The sequence below is a fragment of the Cucumis sativus genome, chromosome 3, assembly GCF_000004075.3.
Source record: "Cucumis sativus cultivar 9930 chromosome 3, Cucumber_9930_V3, whole genome shotgun sequence".
NCBI lineage: Eukaryota > Viridiplantae > Streptophyta > Magnoliopsida > Cucurbitales > Cucurbitaceae > Cucumis > Cucumis sativus.
In genome coordinates this window covers 17,308,483-17,328,820 of record NC_026657.2, presented here as the reverse complement: position 1 = coordinate 17,328,820, position 20,338 = coordinate 17,308,483, and the positions used below count along the sequence as shown (strand labels likewise).

At 31.9% G+C, this 20,338-nt stretch overlaps 1 long non-coding RNA gene across 1 annotated transcript; it reads right to left on the bottom strand.

Annotated features, from left to right (window-relative positions):
* Positions 1-19,044: 19,044 nt before the first annotated feature.
* LOC101202857 lies at positions 19,045-19,806 on the bottom strand. Its single transcript, XR_968976.2, has 2 exons — positions 19,586-19,806; positions 19,045-19,485 (listed from the first exon to the last, which is right to left on the bottom strand). It is a non-coding gene; the product is annotated as an uncharacterized LOC101202857 (long non-coding RNA).
* Positions 19,807-20,338: the final 532 nt, after the last annotated feature.

Genomic DNA, 20,338 nt, shown 5'->3' with positions numbered 1-20,338 from the left:
GTCAATCTTATCTCTTTGAAAAGCCAAACTTCTTTTAAGTCGCCAGACCCTCTTTATCTCCTCGAGAAGCCACAAACATTTATTTCTCTTCATGGTGCCATCTAGTCTTGTAAACAGCACCCCTACAACTTCCCTCAGCACAATGCTTCTTCTCGCATTACGGTATCAAATGCCTAACTTTTAACATTTAATATAAGCCTCTTCTTGCCACTCATTCTTATCGCGTTGCTTATATTTGCTCTATTTGACTTAGAGAAGTATTTCTCTTCGCGTCGTCCTTTTTCCTCCTTTTGTGCTCTTCCTCACACATTGCACTCTTATCCAAGTGACTTCTTCACAATAAACTTCCTCAATCGAACTTCCTTCTTTGGGTCAGGTTGTGTATGCATACCTCTTTCCTGGAGCATATTTTACGTCAAAATTTTCTCCGTTGTATCATCGTCGTAGGGTTTTTGTCATGTTTGGTTGTATGTGATCAAAGCCTTACACCCAGTCCAGCCCATCTACTTCGTTAACCCTCACCTCACCTCATGGTTGAATTGGTAGATTTTGGGTTGGTTTAAGCCCAATATTTGGATTTTGGGCCAATTTAAGGGTTTTTGGGTCGGTTCAAGCAGTTTTGGTTGGTTTTTCAGCTGGTTCAAAGTGTTCAAGAGCTATGTACTACATCAAAGTATAAATGTAATAATTAAATTTTTACGTTAATTTAGAAGCTAAAACCAGTCCATTTTAGGGTGTTTTAATTAATTATGCATGTGATGGAGAACACTATATTAATAATGTACTTTTTAAAACTAATTACCAAAATAGTGTAGTTTTATGTTTCTTTTCTCTTTCATTGGACGATTTTTCGCCCATCTCCATTTGGGTGAGTCTTGAAGACTTGCCCAGTGTTTATATTCTTTTCATTTTATTTTTATTTTAAAATAATTTTTATTTCGTAAAAAAAGAATTTTTATTTGGTAAAACAAATAATCTTTTTTGTTAAAAAATTTAAATTCTTGTTTTTTAAATTTAATATCTATTTATTTTCTCCCTCCTACAAAAAATAAAAAATTTGTTTGTTTTATGAAAATAAATTTTATTGTTATTAAAACTTATTGAAAATGTATGTTCTTTATATTTTCAAATTAATGAAATTTCGTAACTTTTTTTAAATGTTCTGATTTATGTTTATGTTAATTTTTTAGTTTATGAATATTTACGGTTGTAGTCCATTAATTTTGTATTAATTGAAGGACATAAATTTGTAGGAAGTGCTTTGGATTGGAAAATAATTAAATATGAAACAGAATAACTAATGCAATAATTTAACAATTTTCATTCAATGAAAAAACTCAATGTGTTCCACAACCTGGACATCGATGAGTTCTAGCTGGTTGTGTCGTCGACTCTACACTCTTTATTGTTGTATTTTCTCTTGATTCTCTTGTTGTTGTTACTCATCTGATTGCTCGGGTACCGTTGTAGGCGCTTCGTAGTACACATATTCATTATCTTCTTCACGACCGCATCCGTGACCATGCATGCATGAAGATGATGGATCGCTCCCTAACTCATAGTATTGTTGCCCAATGTTTGAAGATGATGGACTTGCCTCTGAATTGTAACCATAATATGTCATTCCAAATGTTGGCATCATCATTACTGGACTAATGTAACCATGCTTGCTTTGTGTCTGTGTCATGGGAGGCAGTTCTTCCACGTGCTGGTCAACTTCTTCAAATTGATCAGGTTCCTGAACTCGAACACGTCTTCTTTGAACTAGAGTAGGTACAATAAGAACATTGTACATAAAGTGATTGTTATCCATTCACTACTTATTATCGTTGCATATATTTAGGACCTGTTGTGGATCATCTGCAACATTCTGAAGTCTATTATTATTCAATCTCTATGAAATATTAAAATGAATCAGAAAACATTAAAAATAAATTTGTACTAAAAATAAGTAGACAATATTTAAATGTGTACCAGATAACCCACAAAAGCTTCCAATTAGGTGATATAGAGCTTTTTTTATATTTTTGTACCTATGGATGTATTATTGAGTTACATCTATATCAAATTGACCAATTGGAGATCTCAAAATAGCAAACCTTCTACGATTTAGCCAGCATATCATTAAATGAGCATCTCTATCTGACTAATTAGCAGTCCTCAAATTAATGTCGTGCAAAAGTATTTCAGTATTACAACCACGTGGAACACCTTGTTGAAGATCAAACTGTTTAAGTCTTCTGTTAGGTTGATGCCACTTACCAATGTAACGGTTCACCATATGTCATGACTGTTTGTACAGAAATGTAGCAAACTATTTATGACAGCTTTGTACGGCTTCCAGATAATCTAAAACACAACATATTGCATGAAACAAATAATATGAAACTTAAAGTTCAAGTTTAACACCACGTACCTAATCAAGATGAAGAAAATCAAAGTTGAACCTATACTAAGAGACTATATGTGTAGTCGACCTAGCCACACAAAAATTGATCTTACCATCTGTATTATTCAACAAATATTTTAGATTTTAAATGTTCTACGTATAAAAAGTTATTGTCAATATAAATTAAATTGAAATAACATACCTTGAACCATAAACTCAACTGTGTAATTGATGGCCATCGACATGTAGAAATGGGGCCACTGTTGGGAATTGTTCCCAAGCCCATATTTGTAACAATATTAATGGGCCAACAATGCCATTTATATCTTATTTGAATGTGTTGCATAATTGTCTATGCAACCATGCCAAACAAGCTCCGCCCTAAGAGTATTACCTCGTGTAGTCCATATTAGCTAACGATGGTAGGAACATTATGTTCACATAACAAGTTGATTTATCTGCGAACATACTCCCACCCATCAATTACAAGATATATGTCTGTGCATATCTTGTGATAGTTTCCTTGTCGGCATCTTCAGTCAATCTAGAAAACTCTACCTCCAACCATGTTAAACTCTATCTTGAACCCCTAATTTGTTAAAGAGGTGGGGTCATATCGAGTAACACCTAGCAAACATGCAACCAATCATCATGGCTCTGTTCGGTAGCAGGCTCTCCATCATCAGGTAATCCCATCAAAAATTCCACATCTTACAACGTAACTGTGCACTCTCCAACCATCATGTTAAATGTATGCGTCTATGGTCTCCATCTTTCAACAAATGCAGTGATGAGATGTCAGTCTAAATGTATGAACCCCAATCTGGCAATTCCATAAAATTCTGAAGCACATTGCAATGGAAGTATGTTGTGGTGTAGTGGGATAATACGATATACAACTGTCTCACGTCCTCTATAGTTTATCTCAGGTGTAGTTTAATCATCCCATACAATTTATGATCAATGAATGTTTTGATCATATAAAACATCTGGATCAATTGATCCTCAGTTTAATGTCATTATCTAGGTAAAAATAATTTATTTGTAGCATTAAGAAGAGAAGAAAGAAAAAGCAAATAAAAGTCAATTTTAATTAAACATAAATTATTTACAACGACAGTAACAAACATTCTAATAAGTGAATATTTACAATAAAAAAAATCTTGAGTACACAACGATTTCTAGTTATTAAGTGCCTATCTCCTTAATAAAGTACACTTTCATTGGTTGTGACCAAGTTGACCACAGAGTGAGTATCGTTGTTAAGCACTTTATTCCATCCAATCCATCTCGTTGTGGTAATATGAACTCTTTGGTCTGCCTAATTTTCTTACCAATGATGGATCAAGATGTAAGACAAGCATACTTGTGGGTGTGCTCTAGTAATCTTTATGTTGTACATGTTGAAACTTAGGAGCGCAACATGTAGCAACATAAGTTGAAATTTTAATAATAGTCCTCAATAAAGTCTTTATAGTTCATGTTGAACCGTGAACAAACCATCATAAAATGTGAGCATGGAATACCGAAGGATTGCCACTTGTTACATGAACAATGATGCTTGGATGCACTTAGCTTTAATATTTGGATATTTTCTCCTTTAGAATTCAACCCGTGACGTTCAGTTTTCACCTGAAAAACTCGTTAACATTGATCATATGATTGTACTCCATGCTTACTTGATTTTGCAACCAATTTCAAAAAAATTTCAACTGTGTACCTAAAAATTGAAGCACTTAGTATAACATGCCCACCATAAAATTTATTGACAAGTTTCAAGTTCAAGCCCAATAGTTTATCTCTACGTTCCAACGCAACTTTTATTTCCTCTCTTATTTTTTTAAATAATTCACATTTGAAGAAAGTAATTTGAGCTAGAGCATTTATCGACAACATTTGAGCTCCTATAAGGACTTCGTTCATGCACTCTGATAAGTTTGTCGTCATCCATCTGTATCGAAATCCTCCTTCATGTGCTTGAGTCCAATTCTCTAGAGGAATGTCATAAAAAAAACTCACACAATTGTTGTTTATTCTCATCAGATCTTGAATTACTTTATCAAACTTTTGGATATGAAATTAGCACTCGGTATGGTAAGTGTAATTCTTCAATGGTGTAAATTTATCTCTTATAGAAATTGTTGACAACATTGCATAAACACAATCTATGATGACAATTCGGTCTTATTCACCCATTGTCCATCACTGATATAATGTCAGTATGTCGATCGAAAACGAAGCATACCTCATCATGGACCACAACTTTCTTTAGATGTTGTAAAAACTATCATCATGAATCTACAGACTCCTCTTCTAAAACGACAAATGTTAATGGCAGAAGATGACAATTCGAATCAACAGCTGTTGTAATTAATAACTTTTCTTGATACTTGCCATACATGTAAGTGTCGTCGATCTAAATAAATGGCGTACATCCACTAAAGGCTCCTATACAGAGACCAAATGTCTAAAATATCGATGATAATATGACATGACCTTCGGTAGGTATGGCCTGTACCCTCCATTCAACAAGTGTTCAAGGATTGGTATGTTTAACATGTACAACTACCTAGGTAATAATTTGTACGACTCATTCCAATAGTCGAACACTTTGGCCATTACTTTTCTTTTACCATCCCAAGCCCTACGGTAAGAAACGTGGTAGCCAAATTTTTCGTTGATGATGGATTGGAGTGATGCAACACTTATTGACTGTTTCTCTCTTATAGGTTCAAAAAACTCTCGTGCAAGCATTGAAGAATCCAACTGCACATGACTTTGACTAATTTCTGAGTAAAAGCATGTATGTTGTTCAGATCTCTTTGTGATCTCAAATAAACCATGAGACTTTTTCATTATTGCACGAAGTGTCCATCTGAAACCTTTGTTAAACTTCTTACATCGGATGGCCCACTATGTTGGTGTTGACTTTACTACTTCATATGGTGCATGACTTTTAATAGCAAAGCACTTGAACATATGTTGTAGCTTTTCTTCGTTTTCACAAATCATTCCCTTATACAATTTTGTGTTGTCGATCACCATTGGAACTATAATTAGATTGTGTTTCCAAATGCTATCTACTACGTTCATGTCTAACCCAGTGAATGTATTTGATGGAACTTGATATTCATGACCATCGAATTCTATCTCTTCGAATTCATCATCAGTTTCTGTTTTGAAGTCTTTGTACTTATTGTTAGCTACCATTTCTTCTTCATCACACACTGGTTGTGTGTCTTACTCCGAATCAACATCAACATATTCTTCAACATATTTTGGTTATATATTTAAGTTTATATACAAATCTATCCTACTCACAATCACATATAGATGCACCATGTTTGAAAACGACATTACAATTGAAAACATGGTGTCATTGCTTGTTTGTTTGAAATAGAGAATGACATAAATCTTCCTAATTCGAATGATGTTAAATTAGGGTGTTTATATATTACCTCTATCTAGCTTGAACTCATATCTACACCAAGTGATAATAATCAACTTCATCGACAACATCAATCATATGGTCATTTGTAAACAATAGAAATGACACATATTTGTCTATCATTTTCTATATATAGAAAAAGAAACAAACAATAAACATAACTAATTACTATAAAAAGACTAGAATAAATTGTGAATCAAAAAAAAAAAAATTTAAATCACATGAATTAAAAAATTAAAATTAAAATAGATTGAATCACTAAAAAAATATACAATCACATCAATCGTATACAAATAAAATCACAAATACTTGAATCTACATAAAAATAAAGTAGAAACGAACAAATAAAATTAATTTAGGTTATTCGAGTTGCCAGCCTAACCAACTTGAAAGTATGACAACTACTTTACACCTCTTATTAAAATAAATAATTAACAACTACAAAATATTTTTTAATTAAAATAAAGATTTGTAGAAAAGAGAAGAAAAAAGAATATCGACAAATATAAATATTTGATAAAACTTGGAGAAAAGAAAATTTGAAAACAAAACATAAGACAATAGGTAAATTTATACGGTAGATATTTTAGATTTTGATTTTTAACATTTGAGTTTTATGAAATTTTAGTTGTAAAAATGTGTTGCACACAAATCTAAGTATATAAATTAATAAAAAATATAATTAAAGAAAGAAAAAACAATAGAAATAAATGACCCATCTTGAAGTGAAATTGAGTTGAGTTGAAGATCTACTAGTTTATTTATATGGCAGATTTGTCCAACTCAAAAAGATAAAAAAAAATGTGTTTAGTCCAACTCAAATGTTTACTTCAAGATGGGTCTAGTCCATGGACCAACGAGGCTTAAGCCCATGAAGCCCACCAGAGAACTATATAAATAGAGGACTTCTTCTCATTTGTAAGTGTTGAAAATTTTTAACTCCAGAAGGTATAAGAGAGAATTCTCTCAAAAGGTAGAAGACTCTCTTACTTCTGAAGTCGACCATCGAAGATTGAAGCTACCCTAACTCCTGAAGTCGACCATCCTCGAAGATTGAAGCTACTTTGAAGATACGAGCTTTCTTTTAAGACTTCAACTTCTATAAGCTTTCTTTCAAGACTCCAACTTCAAGAACATCACGTGCTCTGCTTCCTCAAATCAAACATAAACATTCAATCGAGAGAGAATCAGATGATCAAATTCTAGAGATCGAACAACATCGCATCAAATCAACAAAAATACAACATCAACTCAAGTTCAACACTACAAATCAAATTTATCTGGAAATCTCGTGCGAACAAATACGTTCAAAACAATTATAATTTGAAATTTGTCAAATATTTGAAAAATTAGCAAAATATTTTTAAAAAATTAACAAAATATAGAAATGAAACTGACATTATGATTTATAAAATCTATTTATCTCATTCTTAATTGATAAAACCATTCAAAAATTAATGTAATTGAAATAGAAATTAAGCGGAAGAATTGATAATTTTAAAATAAGATTTGGTAAAGATAACATAATGTTAAGAAAATTCGAAAAGAAGAACGTATGGTATATAAATTTTAAAAAAATATGACAGTAAAAAAGGTTGGGAAGAAAATGGAATGAAAATAATTGATCTTTAAAAAAGTGGAAATTGCAAAATTAATTTTTTAGTTAAAAGTTGAACAAAAAAAACTTGTTGATTAAAATTAGTTGCTACCATATTTTATGAGAAGTTTTTCAAAAATAACAAATTTTATAACATAATTTTAATCTACAGCAAATTTTTTTATTTTTGAATTTTTTGACTGATAGTCACTGCAATGATAAAAGTCTACCGTGACTATAACTCACAAAATCTAACTTTTTTTTATAGCTTGTAAATATTTTAATTTATTTTGCTATTTTAAAAAAGGTTCCTATTTTGTTATCAAATTAATTATTTTTTTTAATAAATCGGTTAGATTTAAATTTTATTTACATAAACTATAGTTCTTCTTATTATTTAGTACTTAAAAGATAAAAGATATGAAATTAGGATACAAACAGTATAAAAAATATATGATTTTGAAAATACATCTATAATAAAAATACAAAATTTTTCATTTTTAAAATTCAAACTAAATCTAGAGAAGATTTATTATCTCATTTATATTTTAAAACTTAAAAAATGTATATGATACGGTAAAACAGTTTTAATTTGAAATTTATCATATAATTAAAAAAGAAATTTATTTGAAAATTATCAAAATATTTGAAAAAATAACCATTTTTATAACAAATTTTGCCTTTTATGAATATAAATAGTTTTATATATTTATTTTTTTTAAAAAAAAACCTTGTAATTTACCCTCAATATATTTTCTAACTAAATTATATTTTAAAAACAATCACAAAAATGTTGTACATAATTAAATCTTAAATATACAAAATCTTGTAAAACTAGACAAATATCAAATATAATATTTAAATCTCTATAAGGTGACTATGACAAATAATAAGGAGAGTATCTGTGCTAATATAGTAGTTACGGACCAAACAAATTTAATGTATGTGAAGACCAAGTCAAGATTTGTTTGTTTGTTTTTATTAAACAAATTTATCAATCATAGTTAATGCTTATAATATAAAATAAACTCTCACCCTAATATACATTTGTTTGTTTGTTTTTATTAAATAAATTTATCAATCATACTTAATGCCAATAAAATGCTAATAATATAAATTAAACTCAAACCACAATATAAATAGCATAATACAACTCCTTAAGTTAATTAAAAAAACCTACAAATTTGAAGGAGGGTTCTTCTACTTTCTTCCAATTGATTCTTTTGTTGTTGCTAATCCAAAACAACGGTACTTCATAAAAAAATGAGAATATGATATATTATTTCTTATATATATATATATAAATATATATATATATATATATAAATTAAATGAATTTGGTTCGAAGAAAATATACCTAAAACTTACAAAATGAATTCTTTTTTTTTTTATTTCTTCCGCAAAATTTGGCACGGGGAATAAAATGAATTTAATGCTCCCCTCTTAACATTACATGTGTATATATACTTCAACTATAGCAAATAGCGGCATAGAGTCTTGCATCTTTCTACATCTCTAGAGGATTTCTAGTTTTACTAAGAATCCCTGTTGTTGGATCGGATTATAACTACCTTTTGGGGAATTTGTACGAAAATCTTTATGAAATTTTATTAAAAAAAAATGCTAAGACAAGATAATAACTAAAATAATGCAAACGTCTATTATGATACAGATATTTCATGTAGTAATTATCTTTTTCCAACAACAACAAAAATATCTGAAAATATAATACTAGTCAAAGTTTATATAAATAAATTAGAAAAAACTGAATTTAACTAATACAAATAAATTTCAAACCCTCAATTTGTTGGGAGGAGATGAGCGAAATCCCAAAATTAATGGGAAAGTGATGGAGAATGGATGGGAGAAGAATGAACGAGATGAAAATAATGATGGGGATTTGAGGGAAAGTGGAAAGGAAAATGGAGAGATAATTTGAAGGATGGGTTCTTGTGGGTCATGCCGAGAGGGTTTTCGAGGGGTGAGGAATGCTGCAAATGAATGTGAGAAGAATTTAAAGAAGAAGGAGAATTAAAGAAGAAGGGTGAGTCTCGTCCTTCATTCACGAGAAAGCTTTGACATGGCCTCCAATGCATACCTCTGCCCGCCTCTGCCTTCTGCCCTAATTGTCATCTATCCATGCATGTGAACGAAATGGTAGGTTTTCTTTTTTTTTTAAATAGACTCGTCCCCTTTCTTTTTTTCTTTTTAAATAAAAGTCAAAATCAACGACATTTATGTAAAAAGTTTCAAAACCAGGGCTCATTCTGGGAGCGTACTAGAAAGAAGAATTTCTAAGTTCTCTTGATATAAAAATGTTTCAAAACCACCGTATTTTGGTAATAAGTTTTCAAAAAAGCATTATTTTGGTATTTAATCCCATGTGTGTTGGGATTTCTGTCCTAAAACTCGTTGATAATAAATAAAATTCATTGATCGTTATTAATTAATAAAATGTTAATATTATAATTTCAATAAATGATATTTATCATATTATTAGTTTTATCTTAATAACAAAAATCCAATAAACCTACATCCTAAGTTGTTTGATGAGTATTGAACAGTATGTAGAGACATACATGGATCAATATAAGAAGCAAGGGAATGAATGACATACAAAAGCGCTGACGAAGGATGAAAAACATGTCGGCCAAACTATTACTAATGCAATTTGAAACGTTGCAACAATGTCGAGAACAATACATCAGTAAAACATTGGCCCACTTCGTATATGGCCCACATCGATGAATCCTTATCATTGACGCAGGGATTATCGACGCAAGGAGGACATCGGTAAATAGCTAAAGCCGACGTAATTGTTGAACATCAGAATAGTGAATATCGACGTCACATCGGAAGAAGTGTTTTCCTGACGCATGGTCAAGACGTCGGAGAAGGTGACTTATACCGACGTCGACCATGCGTCGATAAAAACTTAATTTTTATTTTTTAAAATTATTTATTATTTATTTTGTTATTGTTATTGTTGATTATTGTTCTCGGTTCCCCATTTGGCAAGAAACATATGAAGGGATAAAAGCCCATGGCAGCGGAAGATTTTACATAACCATTCCTCAAATTAATTTAAAAATTTCAAAATACCAATACATTGACAAAAAATAATTAAGAAACTATTTTTTTTAAGCATGCTTTAATAATAATAGATTAGAGGAAGAAAAACTTACATAGCTTGACACCTCTGAATCTAAAAAAAAAAATCTCCAAATTGGGGCACTACCCATTGGAGACCTTCCTATCCTCTCGGATGAGATTGGTTTGTGAGAACCAATTGGGATGGAAAAAGTTTTTTTTTAGAGAGACAAATGTGACAGTGGTCTTTTCTCAATTTAGGGCTAGGACTTGAGAGTTTTCGTTGCGATGAATGCAAATGCAATACATCATCGTGTTAGGTCATTGCATGTAATGGCCTCATTGTACCTCTCTATATCACATGCTTCCCTAGTAGGCGATGGGTCATAGGGTATGATCATAGCATATGAGGAGCTCATAATTCCCTCCTTATCGCATGACTCTTAAGTCTCGTTGAGTACAAACTTTTCTACTGCTTGCCTAAGTGCAAGCGAAACAGTAGGTTTACCTAGGTGATCTAGAGTCAAACACAAAGAATTGTTTTTAGACATTAGTTCTAGCGAATTACTCACTAGTTGGGCATTATGAGAATTAACTAAAAAGGCATAAAAGAATCAAAACTAGGATCAAAACTACTCATGCAGACCTAGAGAATCTGTAAAGGGAGAAAATGGAATTGTATGTGAACTAACTTGTAAGTGAGAAAAAGTGATGGAAGGTTTACGCGCCATTAGGCGATTAAGCAATGTGAGGGCTTGATACGATTAAACTTACTCAATCGACATATGATTAAGGGGTATTCCTCTCAGAGTCATTGGATGCCACACATAGTCTTCTTTCGGTATCTACATGACTAAAACTAATTAATTGAGATATATCTAGAAATATTAACTTATAATGCTAATAGAACTTCACAATTAAAAACAGCAACCTCTAGGCGCCTAATGTTCACAATTGTTCTCCTTTCAGGACACAATGATGGAAGTTATCTCGTCAAGGTGAAGTTTATTGTCCAAACTTCTCCTTATGCACATTAGCCTTATCTTTGCTATTTTCCCTCTCGGGTAGTTGGCGATTGACACTGGGTAAGCAATGAATATAGTTCAACTAATGCGATAAGGATTCTAAGCTAGACTTCTTATCAAGAACTATCACAAACTTAAACTACTAATAACACTTTGACGAATGAAAAGTCAGAAATGATGGATTGAAAAGGTATAAACATGTAATATATATAAAGAATGTAGGTCTTAGGCCATTGTACAATATAAACAACAAATATTACAAAGAAGTACAAAAAATGGAGAGAAAAGAGAATGGAAAACTATTACAAGTTAAGAAACAATGAGAGTATGGATTCTTCCTTACTCAGGTGTCAAGCTCTCACTTTTATAACTGATCAGAGAAGAAGAAAAAAATCTTTATAGACGATGGAAAGGCTATTCCTCTCCGCTACTCTCTAGGGTTTTCGCCTATTCAGGCATTGTGTCCATTCAAGCGTCTTCTTTGTAGGTTGACTGAGATGACTTTATATAGACAACAATTGAGAAGGAAACTTCTATCTTCTGAACTTGTCAGCAACATCTGCCAAAAGGAATCTGTCGCATGTCACATCAACTCCAACTACCTCTCTTGTCTTCTAGTGAACCCTTTTCGCGTGACATCTTTGTTCTTTGCCTAGAGACGTTAATCACTGGATGAGTTTCTAGTTGTAGTTCTTATGAGAATTGTTTCTTGCAGTTCATTAGTTTCTTTCTTTATTCAATATCATGTGTTTAGATATTAAAATCACGTGAAATAGACATAACACTTGTGTAAAGAATATTTCCAAGTACGTATATGTTTACCACACAAGTTATGCGTCATGATTATCTTCTTGTGCGTTTTAACCTCATTATTCTAATAAAAGGATCTATAATAATGGATATTTGTACACGCTATCAAGCAGCAAGCTTATCAACGAGTGCTTTAATTCGAGAGGTATATTATTCGATGGTTTTTTTGCTCGTTTTTCGCCCACATTATCTTCTAGTGGGCTCATTTCATCTACTTCTTTTACAAACTCCTCGCAAAACTCTTCGAGGGTTTCTCTTTACCCTTGTCCTTCTCCACAGAGAGAGCTAATTTCTCTGATGTGTTGAGGAGATTTTACCGCTCCCTTAACTTTCTTTCCTTATTCTTTTCCACCAAGGCCTTAATGCCTTTTGCTTGGTCTTTCAGTTTCTGAAGCTCAAACTTCAAATTTTCCTTCTTTTTCTAAGCTTCTATTTCCAATCACCCAAACTCAATTTCTATGATAGGCGAGTAAGGTTCTTTCTCGCATTCGTCATCTTCAGAACTTGCTTGTTCTTCCCCCTTGCTTATCTCCTCTATTTCCTTTCTTTTTCCTTTTTCTTCCTCCCCTACTTTCTTTTTCGCCTCCATAAGTTTCTCTCAATTTTTCTCTTCTCTTATTTTCTTCCAAAAACAAACCCAACATAATTTCTAAATTCTCCGCTGTCATTGATATTTCTCTACCCTGGAAATTGAAGGGATTGAAGCCCTCTGCACCAAAAATATCACTTGAACTGGGTAGGGTTTGGACGAAACTGGGTTGGGCTTGCTCCGACATACGACCGTCTGAGCGGACCACTTCCAGTTCACTCTTCTCAGATTTCTCAACTGCTTTCTCTCCGGCCATTGCTTTGAAAATAGAAACGTGAAGTGGCTAGAACGTTTAGATAGGGGGTAGGATTCCTACTTGTTTGTCGGAATGCTTGAGAGAGAATGAAAGCTTGAAATTAGGGCTTTCGAGCGGCTTTTAAAGAGAACGTTAACTCGGGTTATAGAGTGGTTACCACGTGGTTATCATCATGTGTTTCAATTGAGACTTGATATCCTGATATGACGTTTTAGTTTTCAAGGGAACCTTAGCAATCATGACTATTAAAATTTGAATTTTAAAAGAAATGGAACTTTTCAACTTCTCTGAAACTCTAATTAAAGCACTACCTTTTTGCTCGACAGCTTGCGAAGACCACAACGCTTACTGCATTTTGACACAAACTTCCTGCAAGATGGCTTCATCGCTTAAAACCTTAACATTCCCTACGTACTAAAATTTTCTAAACACTCCCGCTCCTAGTGTAAAACTAAAGGATATATATACAACGTTGAATACAAAACTGATTTACAAATCTATAGAAGAACTACTCACAGAGATAAGAGTGTAAGTATATATGTACACTAGTATAAGAATGCAACAAGAGAAATTTGAAGAATTATACATTATAGGTGCATCTATGCATTCAGGTCCTTTGGCGAGGAGCTGTGGTATCATCACTCCTACTCCCATAGCTTTCTGATCGCATCGTTCCTGAACTTCATCGATCATTTGTGTCACGACTCTCAGTGTCCTGATTGTTCATCGCAATAAGTCTTTACTCTCAATCATTCATTAGAATGTTCAAATGATCCTTTTCGGTTTTTGTCGCTTAGCTAACTGAAATTGTGCTTTTTATTAGCTATGTGCGAGAAAACTTCTATTGATGACTTCATGGAGATTCTCATTTTCATTTGCGACCAACCGCATCCGTTGAGATTTCTCTAGGTCATCATTTGAAAGATACATTGACTTGGGGTTGGTTCAAGCATTCACGGATTACTTTGGTAGCTTGAACCTCTTTGCCCGATTTTTGGCTAACGGCGTGATTCCCCAAAATTAAATACTTTGCCCAAACTCAATGTAAGACTCTACTCTAACGTCTAAAAATTAATTCTCCGACAATGACACCAAAAACTTGGTCTTTTCTCAATTTAGTGCTAGGACTTAAGAGTTTCTGTTGTAAAAAATGCAAATGCATCGAGTCAGGTCATTATGTGTAATGTGCTCATCGTACCCTCTCTGTATCACATGCTTCCATTATAGGCAATGGTTCATAGGGTATGATCATAACATATGAGGAGCTAGCAATGTACCTCTTATTGCTCGACTCTTAAGTCTTCGTTGAGTACATGTTTTTCTACTACTTTCCCAAGTGCAAGCGAAATAGTAGGTTTACCTGAGTGATCCAAGGTGGAACACAAAGAATTGTTTTTAGACATTAGTTCTAGCGAATTACTCATCAGTTGGGCATTATGAGAATTAACTACAAAAGGATAAAAGAATTAGAACTAGGATCAAAACTACTCATGCACACCTAGAGAATCTGTAAAGGGGAGGAAATTGATGCGAAATGGAATTGTATGCGAACTAGGCTTGTAAGTGAGAAAAAGTGACAAAAGGTTTATGCGCCATTAGGCGATTAAGCAATGCAGGGGCTTGATGCGATTTAACTTACTCAACCAACTTATGATAATTAAGGTGTGCTCCTCTCAAAGTCATTGGATGCCACATATAGTCTCCTTTCGGGATCTACATGACTAAGTCTAATTAGGTGAGATATATCTAGAAGTATTCATTTAAAATACTTATAGAACTTCGCGATTAAGAACAACAACCTTTAGACGCTAAATGTCCACACTTGTTCTCCTTTCTGGATAGGACTGTTGGAAGTTATCTCGTTAAGATGAAGTTTGTTGCCTAAACTCCTCCTTGCATGCATCAACCTTATCCTTGTTACTTGTCCTCTCGGGTAGTTGGCGATTGACACTAGCCAAACGATGAATATAGCTCAACTAATGTGGTAAGGATTATAAGCTAGACTTCTTATCAAGAACTATCACAAACTTAAACTACCAATAACACTTTGATGAATGAAAAGTAAAAAATGATGGATTGAAAAGGTATAAACATGTAATATATATAAAGAATGTAGACCTTAGGCCATTGTACAATATGAACAACATATATTACAAAGAAGTACAAAAGTGGAGAGAATAGAAAACTATTACAAGTTAGGAAACAATGGGAGTATGAATTCTTCCCTACTCAGAAGTCAAGCTCTCGCTTTTACAACTAATCGGAGAAGAAGAAGAAAATGTTTACAGACTGCGGAAAGAATATTCCTCTCCGCCACTCTCTAGGGTTTTGGCCTATTTAGGCATAGCACCCATTCAAACATCTTCTTTGTAGGTTGACAAAGACGACTTTATATAGGTAGCAATTGGGAGGAAAACTTCTATCTTCTGAACTTGTGAGTGACATCCACCAAAAGGTGTTTGTTACACATCACATCACCTCCACTACTGCTCTTGTCTTCTAGTGACCCTTCTTCGCTTGATACCTTTGTTCCTCGCCTGAAGACGTTAATCGTCCGATGAGTTTCTAGTTGTAGTTCTTGCGCAAAATGTTTCATACGGTTCACTAGTTTCTTTCCTTATTCAATATTCTGCGTTTAGATATTAAAATCTCGTAAAACAGGCATAACACTTGTGTAAAGTATAATTCCAAGTACTTATGCGTTTACAACACAAGTTATGTGTTCTGATTATCTTCTGTGCATTTTAATCTCATTATTCTAATAAAAGAAGCTATAATAACGGGTATTTATGCACGCTATCAAGCATCAAGCTTATCAACGAGTGCTTTAATTCGAGAGGTATATTATTTGATGGTTTTAGAATAACTTTTTTTTAATGGTATAAAGTGCAGATCTTAAGTCAAGGATGTTGAATCTAGTGTTGAAGAAGTACCGTTTGTCTTGAGAAAGCCACAAATCTTGGGCAAGGGAAGAGGACGACAAAGTAGCATTTATTTAGCTTGGCCATGAGAAAGCCATTGGTGAAGCTCTGGACTACTTGTAGGAGTAGCTTTAGCAGTTGGTGATGGTAGATGTTTTAGAGAACAAGGAAGAAAATGATCAATATAGCCAAAAAGAGAATGAGCTTTGAGTCCAAGGAGACTTGGTACTTCTAGACGACATAATTGGTATAATCTAGATGTTGGCACGAGATTGCAAATGTTGGACAACAAGAGGAGAGAGAAGGTGGGAACATATGTGTTTGATGAAGGTGAGGATTCAATGGAAATTAATGGGATTGGTAAGAGTGAGATCGAATTTGGAGCTAGATGTAGCCATTGAAGATATAAGGTCTGTTGAAAAAAAATTAATTTCAAGTTTGCTTTGACACCATTGGAAGGATGTTTTGCTTGTTTATTTCCATCATAATTATTTGGTATAAATATACAATATAAAGGGTTCAATATTATGGAAAGATTACAATATAATGATCTATACAATTAAGGTAAGACTAAGTGACTGAAATTGAAGAGAGAATTATGGATATGTAAATATTCTCTAGTAGGCATGAGGGATTATTAGGGTATTAAGAACATAATAGTAATTAGTTAGGAAGTAAGTTATATTTGTAGTTATAAGTGAATAATTAAGGTTTGAGAGTGATCTCAAGAAAGCAACGTCCAAGTACCTCACATCACTTGGTTTGAGAAAGTCCAAGTACCTCGGATCACTTGATCTATCGTCTAAAGATAAGAGATATTTTTAAATATATATAGCAAAAGATTAAAACTAGTTATAAATATGTCAAAACCTATGAAGTTTTCTACCACTTATTTAGGTTTTTTTTTTTTTACTATATGTAAAATTGTTTTTTTGTCAGTTGGTAACCATTTCTATATATGTCTAAATTAAGAAGCCAATAAGTTAAAATAGTGGAATTTTTATCCACCCTAATAGAAATAGAAACGTTGGGGGTAAAATGATTGTAATCGGTATACACATAAATATATATGAGAAATATATTTTGGAAAGTCAACCTGATAACTATGAGTTGTATTTATGGATTTAAAAAAGATAAACTCAATCCACATTTTCAAGTGACATATAAAAAATTGGGCAATTACTTAATTTAATCAAATCCACCAACCCATCACCCACTTCTTTGTTAATTCTTACACAATTATTGACATTAGACTTTCTTTATTGTCTTTAAACTTTTGCAAATAAGTTTCAATTACATTTCTAAATGGTTCTCACAAAATTTTCTAATTAATTACACCCCATGCTTAATGAGACAGCTGTTTTTTTTCTTTTCTTTTTTCCTTCTTTTCAATAATTGTCATGTCCAACTTATACTTCTTAATATTATATGACATTATTATAGAGAGGTTATTTTATATCAAATTGGTTCCGTCTATCTACGTTCGGCATGAATATGAATGTTCAAATAACTTAAAAATTCAAGCATTTCGGATCCTTCAATCCAAACAATTGGATTGAGTTACTTTTTTATTTTAGGTTGAGTTGGATTGAATTTTTTTATATTTTATTCAAACTGGGTTGGGTTGACTTCGAGTTACATTTTTAAAATTTGAATTGATCTAACTAAACCTAAATTTCTAATATTATTAAATGAATATTATAACTCATACATAATGTTACGAAATTTGCAGTAAATATGTTAGATTTTGATTTTTAACATATAATATTATAACTCATAAATACTGCTATCAAGTTTACCATAGATATTTTAGATTTTGATTTTTAACATTTGAGTTTAATGAAATTTTAGTTGTAAAAATGTGTTGTAAACACATCTAAGTATATAAATTAATAAAAAATATACTTAAAGAAAGAAAAAACATTAGAAATAATGTTGAAGTGAAATTGAGTTGAGTTGAAGATCTACTAGTTTATTTATATGGCAGATTTGTCCAACTCAAAAAGATAAAAAAAAAAATGTGTTTAGTCCAATCCAATTTAATTCAACTCATTTACACCCTCCTCAAATAAACCTCCAACGTATTTTACTTTGTTAGATTATTAAAATGATCGATTTGATTAGTTCCTTTGAATAATCATTACATTATTTATGTTTAAAAAGTTCCAAACCTTAGCTAAGCTTTTGTTTCCAGTACAAATATGTGGGAGAGAGATGAACCTATAAAGTCTTCAACAAATAATACACATCTTAGTTGATTTCATTATATATATATATATATATATCTTTTCAAAATAAATTTAATTTATCGTGAAACGGTCTTTTTTTATTAAGTTTTGAAACTTTCTCAAGAAAGCCAAAACCATGATTGAAATGATCTTTTGATCTCCATTCAAACTTTCTTTTTCTATTAAAATTTTACACCATTCTTATACTTCAAAATGACATTGATGTGAGCTTTTTTTCTTGCCCTCCAAAACTTCTATATTTTCACATCAAAATATTTCTAAATTTTATATTACGTTTTTCATTTCTTTTTAAAATTAGTTTCCATACAATATAATCTAATTGTATTATATATCTTAATGATGATTACAAATGGTCAATTATTTTCTATTTAAGTTAATTAAAATCAAAGATTAATTACATGTGTATGTGTTTAGATAAATTTTTCTAAAATTTCGATCCATATTTAACCACAAAACCTTAATCCAAATCAAATTAGAACCGACCCATAATGAAATATTTGTTTCATTTGATATACTAACCAAAAAAGAATAGAGTAAAAACGAACTGGATGGAATACATGGATGGGATCTTGTTTTCAACTTGAACTTTATAAAAAAAAAGGTATAGATCCCTCAGGAAAGGTAGGTAAGTAATGTGAATATAAGATGATTAAAAATTACAAAATGTTTATTGATTAAAACTAATCAAACATTTGATTGAATATACATAAATATATTTTTATGTGGAAACCCAATTTCAAATGTAGACGAGAGAATTGAGGAAGAGTACAATATTTTGCATTATTAAGGGTAAAGATTTGAGTGAGAAATTATATAGTTATAAGAAGAAAAGAAAAGAAGTGAATAATAGAGAAGGTGTGAATTAAAATTTTCTAACAGGGATTTGCTCGATTGTAGGGGCTACAGTTTGGAGGCGGGGGATTATTTCTTTTCTTGCCGAGACAACTGTCGTAGCGCGGTGGTCGGTCACAACCGCCCCCAGAAGCTTTGTTAGCGTTTGTAGTGGAGGCGGTTTGGTAGTTTTTAGATGACGCTAGAATCCGGCTTATGTGTGATTCCATTAGAAATTCCAACTCCATATCTTCTTCTCCCATCATCAATTTTCCACCATCTGCGTGCGTCAAACCGCTCCAAAATCAACAATTATCAAAATATATAAAAAAAATTCTAGTCTACTCTACTTCCCATATCTAAACTTTTTCAAAACTTACATGAACTGTGGTTGCTGAGAAGTGGTTGGAAAGTGGTAAGAGCATCGCAACTACTTGGAATATGGAGCAGCAGAATCATCGTCACTACGGCGGCCGGTATCATCAGCGCCGACGCACCCATTCCCGTCCTTGATTCCTTTTACGGCGGACAAATGCGATTGGGTTTTATGGGAAAGGAGGAAGACTAGAAATATGGGCATCTGCGTTTGGTCATCTGTCACCTTAATTTATAATGCCTTACTAATTTTATTTATCATTCATTTTTAGGATTACAATATATCATGTCCTAAAAAAATTATATTATTTAGGGACATTTTCACAACTACCAAACTCAAAAAATAAAATATTTTGATGGGATATTTTAACAACTCCCTCCTTAAATATAATTTTCTTTTAAATTAATAAATAAAATATTATAATAACTATTTAACGTTTTCTTTTCACTTTTTAAAAATTAAATTTAGAATCCTCTTAAAAGAAAATGAGAAATTCTTAGGAATAGAAAAAAAAATCAAACAATTTACAAAATAAAAATATATGTAGCAAATCATTTGACGACAAATAGGATAACTATTTAATTAATCAAAAATTTTATATATGAATGAATGAATTAATTAATTAATCAATTAAAATCAACTATTTAAATTTTTTCTTTTTAGTTTCTAGACTCTAAACTGCAATTTAGTAACATCTATATATCAATTGGTAACGTAAATTGTAATTTATTTAATATTGAGAACTTCATTCTTTTAA